General features: G+C 34.0%; 1 pseudogene; it reads left to right on the top strand.

The window, feature by feature from the left end:
• The first annotated feature begins 238 nt into the window (after positions 1-238).
• Positions 239-5,433, top strand: LOC127545414 (ADP-ribosylation factor 1-like; annotated as a pseudogene).
• Positions 5,434-5,683: the final 250 nt, after the last annotated feature.

Raw genomic sequence — 5,683 nt, 5'->3', positions numbered from 1 at the left:
ATGAATTTTGAAGTCAGAAGATTTTTGGACTTTTCATCAGTGTTACAGCAATCTGGAATACAATAGTAATGGATTGATGGCAATAGCTATATCAGGAGCTGAGGACAAACAACATATCTGGGAAAGACCACATTAGGGTTTTGTAAGGAGACTAGCAAAAAGTTACATCATACGTAGGGGAGAATTTCGTGAGGATCCTATTAAAGGCAGAAAAGGACTTCCAGAAAGGAGTTGTGATTCTTTATGTACTAAGCTTGAGACCACTTTGCTTCTGAAGTCTGAATCAACTTGTGGTTGAAACTTCCAGTTTGAGAATGATTGTGTCAATTGTTCTTATACTATTAAGTTAAAAAAATTACCAATTTATATAGGATATAAATTAATTATGACTGATTAATATTAAATAGGAGAGCTTCCCAGGCACTGACTCAGCTGCTGTCAAGAGACACAATCTTATACAAACAAAACCAATGTCCAGAAAATGAGGGGGAGAGGGGAAGGATGGGAGTAGCCGTCATTCAAGAATTCCTTTTTACATTGTCATATCATACCTGGAATGTGGAAAATATATTTGTTAACATCTTCAAAGGGCTCTCTGGCAAAAAAAAAAAAGAAAGAAAAAGAAAAAAAATGTGTATTATAATGATTGGTCTGTGTGCTGCAGGAAACCCAACTATTTTGTACAAATTGAAAGTGGGTAAAATAGTAACTACTATACCCACCATTTCAAAGTAGAAACTATAGATCATTAACTTCACAGTGCAGGATGTAGGTGGCCAAGACAAGATCCAAACCTTTTAACACCATTACTTCCTAAAAACTGATGAAATTGTCAGCAGAGAATGAGCTTTAGATACTACCATTTTATTTATTTGCTAATAATTAGCATCTTCCTAATGCCATGAATATATCTGAAATCACATATCGACTTGGATTAAATTATCTTCATTACAGAAACTAGTACAACCTAGAGCAGAGGACCCCTGTCATAAAATGCACCATGAGCTGCTACCAGGACTTCTAGTGCTACCCAATATGCTGCCACCTATGGACTCTGGGTAGCTTGCTGGGAAGGGAATTTATGGCTGTCAAGGAGTCAATTTGAATAATTAAAATTTACATAAAATGAACATTATCTGTACATCCAAGACATCTGTGCTGCTCCTGGAAATGAACTTTATGAAGGACTGGACTGGTTGTCCAATCAGCTCAAAAAAACCAACAAAACAAAACTTCCTCCTTTTTATTTCCTCCTATTTTCCTGTTGCTTCATTCTCATGTGAATGCTATTTATGGTATTGAGTGCTGAAAGATGGTTTTTTTCCTTCCTTCTTCTTTGTCATAGGATTGTACAACATGGTAAATATGGGCCTGAAAACAGGCTTTTTATTTAATATAGTTTTTGTTTCCAATGGGACAGTTTCTGGCATTGTTACATAATATTACTCAGTGGTTTTTGTTGTTGTTGTTGTTGTTGTTAATAGCTTTTTATTTACAAGTTATATATATGGGTAATTTTACAGCATTGACAATTGCCAAACCTTTTGTTCCAATTTTTCCCCTCCTTCTCCTCACCCCCTCCCCTAGATGGCAGGATGATCAGTAGATGTAGAATTCAATGTAATGATTCTTAGTTATCTCCCAGAGTTCTTTCACTGGGTGTAGCTGGTTCAGTTCATTACTGCTCCACTGGAACTGATTTGGTTCATTTCATTGCTGAGGATGGCCATCTCCATCAGAATTGATCATCATATAGTGTTTTGTTTTTTAATTGTTAAAAAAAAAAACTCACCTATAGTACTAGGAAGTATACTTGGGTTGTTGGGGGTTAACATGCAGTGGCAGAGACAAATACTACTGGCTTAAGATATATATATATATCAAGATCTTTTTGGTGAATGGCTTTTTTTTTCTTTTTGCTGAGGCAATTGGGATTAAGTGACTTCCCCAGGGTTACACAGCTAGGAAGTATTAAAGTGTCTGACATCAGATGTGAACTCAGGTCCTCCTGACTTCAAGGCTGGTGCTCTATCGACTGCACCAACTAGCTGCTTCTGATGAATGGCTTTTAACTTTAATTCAATGTATTTTGCTAAATAGTTTTTAAAAATTTAAAGAAAAACAAAATATTTAAGCTTACAGAAGGGTTTTGCAGTAATGTGTGGGTTTTTGCAGTAACGTGTGGGTTTTGCAGTAATAACTTATCTGGTGCTTCTCATTTGTCTAGTGCTTCTCATTTAAAAATTGAGAAATAATTTTTTAAAGTTACCAGTTTCACATGGTTATAATAAAGATGCATGTAATGCTATGCCATTTTACATTTATAATTTTTCATAGAATTTGAATATTATCATATTAGGGAATATTAGGTATATTAGGGAAAAAGGCTTTGAGATTGTGGTTCAGAGTTAGCTACACCCTGAGAGCTTTAGATGTTCAAATCCAATTTTATAATTACATTCTCCTTCCCCATTCCAATCCCCAACACACACACCTACAGTTCAAGTCAGGTTGAGATTAGTTCATCACACTTGAATAGTTCTCCATCACACTTGAATAACTTTTAAGAAGGACACAATGATGGCTAGTTATGAACATTGAGAAGAGCTCTTTGATATATTTGGCAAACAAAAGACCAACCTTTTAATTTTTAATCAAATGTGTGATACTTCTGTTTGAAACCACTCCAGAAACCTCTTCACAGTAAGCAGAGCTCTAAAGTTGGGTTGGAGATCTTTCAAAGACACAATCAAGACCACCAGACATTTTCTATTGTGTCTAAGTTTAAGAAAATAAATTGAGCATGAGAGGTATTTGGTCCTATTTTAGAATAATCTTCCTATCTGTATATGTGTGAAGTATCCTTTAGTACCCTTTGTTTTATAAGGGTCAGATTTTCCATCTAAAAAAAAGGTCTTTACAATTTTTTTTTTCCTTTTAAATGTTGATAATCATTCTTTCCTAGCAGGAAACTGGAAAAAAAATACCCAAAATTTTCCTGATAAAAATCTACTTTCTCAAACATAAAGAACTAAATCAAATTTATTATAAATAAGGGTCATTCCGCAAACTAAAAAATAGTCAAATGGATTGAACAGGTAGTTTTCAGAAGAAATTAGAACTATCTACAATTATGCAAAAAATGCTCTACGCCACTACTGATTAGAGAAATACAAATTACAATTCTGAGATACTACATTATACCTATCAAATTGACTAATATGACAAAAAAGGAAAATGCCAAATGTTGGAAGGGATGTGAAAAAAAAAAGGCACAATAATATGCATTGTTGGTGCAGTTATGAATTGGTCTAGTCATTCTGAAGAATAATTTGGAACTGTGACCAAAGGGCTATAAAAATCTGCATGCCTTTGGCTCAGTAACACCACTACTAAATCTATATCCCAAAGAGATAATAGGAAAAGGAATTATATGCACAAAAATATTTATAGTAGCTTTTTAGGGACAGGGACTGAGTTCCCAAAATATGTTGAGGTTTCAGGCCAGTGTTGCGAGGCATCCCAAAAGAATTTATTGGCTTAGATCAACTCCAAATCAAGAGGCAAAGATTTCATTATACTGTTGACAATGGGCTAAATTCCTAATTAGCTAGCCATTAACAAGACCTTATATAGCAAAACAATACCTCAAAGGTTGACATCTGTAGCTTGGTCTCTAGATTGGACCTCAGTAACTGAGGTCAAGATAATCCTAATAATGCAAGAAATTTAATGAAGGCCCACTTAAAAGAAAACAAAGGCCCACCTAAGGATATGGTGTCCTTCTCTGTCAATGCCCTTCTCTGCTTGCCTCAGAAAGTAATAACATACAGTAACTATAGGAATTCATACTAGGGCCCACTGCAACAAAAGCTTACTAAAGGATGCTTAAATTCAACAAAAGCTAACTCCTATCAATGCCCCTTCCACTAACCCATCTAACTATAAAAGACCTGGTCTTTCACCCCCTTAATATCTCTACTAAGTCTATCCCAAAGAGATAAAGGAAAAAACTTATATGGACAAAACTATTAGGAATGGCTGGACAAGTTGTAATATGTAATTGTGATGGAATACTATTGAGCTATAAACAATTTTGAGAGGAATAGTTTCAGAAAAACCTGGGAAGATTTTTTTGAATTGATACAAAGTGAAGTGAGAAGAATCAGGACTCATTGTACATGGTAATAGCAATATAGTAATGATGAAGACCAACTGAGAGATTTAGCTACCTTGGTAAATACAGTAATCCCAGACAATTCCAAAGGGCTCATGATGAAAAATGCTACTTCCAAATAGAATTAATGAAAGCTGAGTGCAAATTGAATCATTTTTCATTTTTGCCTTGATTTTTTAAATGTTGCTAATATATATTTTTATGACTATACATGAAAATTTTTTAAAAAGATAGTCATTCATGAAAGAGGGGTACAATTGTGCATGATACTAATTCATTCCCTCTAGGAGCAAGCTTGATCCTCATGGGTTCTTATAAACTCCCCTCCCCCTTAAGGCCCAGACATTGGGGCTAGCTGTAACAATCTTTCTCAGGTGGTTGTAAATAAGTTCTTTTATAGATCTCTTTCTTTTTCTGAGATTGGGTCACAATTTGATATTTAAAATGTTTGAGCTACTTTTTTTAGTGCTCTCAGTTTTGTTAATAAATCACTATGCATAATATGTTTTGGTTATTCCCTTTATTTCTTCTGGTTTTGTGATTTCACTTTTGATTCTTCACTTTGCTCATTTGATCTTCTGCCATCTTTTTATCATGTCTATTTTACAATATATTATGTCTCTCTTCCTGTAGTTCAAGTTTTCTTTATGAATTTGAAAAACATTTAGAGCATGTAATTTTATTACAATGGTTTGCTATCTGTGGTTCTTTTCAAACAGAATGTAGTCCACTTCTTTTTGTTGTTTTTGGATGTTTTTGCTTTGTCAGATAGGATGAAAATTTGCTTTTTTAAAAATTTATTTGACACAGCAAATTTCTTTCCAGCTCAATTTTATTTGGGGTATATATTTTAATGTATTTCTTGTTAGCAAGTTATTTTCCCTGCTTCTACTAAAAAACACTGAACTTCTCATATCATTTGTTACTTCCTTCCCTTTATAGTTTTGCTTTTCTTTTTAGATTTTACCTAAACATTTAATTTTTCTTTCACGTTTTTGTTTTAAGTTAATCAAATAGATTTCTCTCACTCCTGTTCCTTAGCTTTTCTTTTTCCTTCATTTTTGCCATTCCTTTCTATAAAGGATTTTCTCAACTTTTCATTATCTATCTTGTCTACTCTTGACCCACATCCTTTGTTTACAAACCCTAAAATTATCTAGTTTCTATTCTTGTTATTCTTCAGGTTAAACATCGACCTTAGAGTCAGGAGGACCCAGGTTCAAATCTGGACTCAAGACACAACATTTGCTAACTGATCTCAGAAAAGTTATTTAACTGCCATCACCTCATTAAAAAAAAAAAAAGGCTATCAAAATTTCAAGGTATCTCTTTAGAGTTCTTTAGAACTTTATCCTCTATATAATTTCTGTCACTGTCTTGCAGTTTGGTGTTTGGATTTTTTTTTTTTTTTGTCACTATGCTTCACTCCCAGAACAATGCTAATTATTGCAGGTGTCAGAGAGGACACTGACCCACAGTAGGTCCCCCCAACAATGCTCCTCTTTA

This window comes from Antechinus flavipes, chromosome 1 (genome assembly GCF_016432865.1).
Source record: "Antechinus flavipes isolate AdamAnt ecotype Samford, QLD, Australia chromosome 1, AdamAnt_v2, whole genome shotgun sequence".
NCBI lineage: Eukaryota > Metazoa > Chordata > Mammalia > Dasyuromorphia > Dasyuridae > Antechinus > Antechinus flavipes.
Note: the sequence above shows the minus strand (reverse complement) of the source record. Positions and strands in the feature narration are given on the sequence as shown.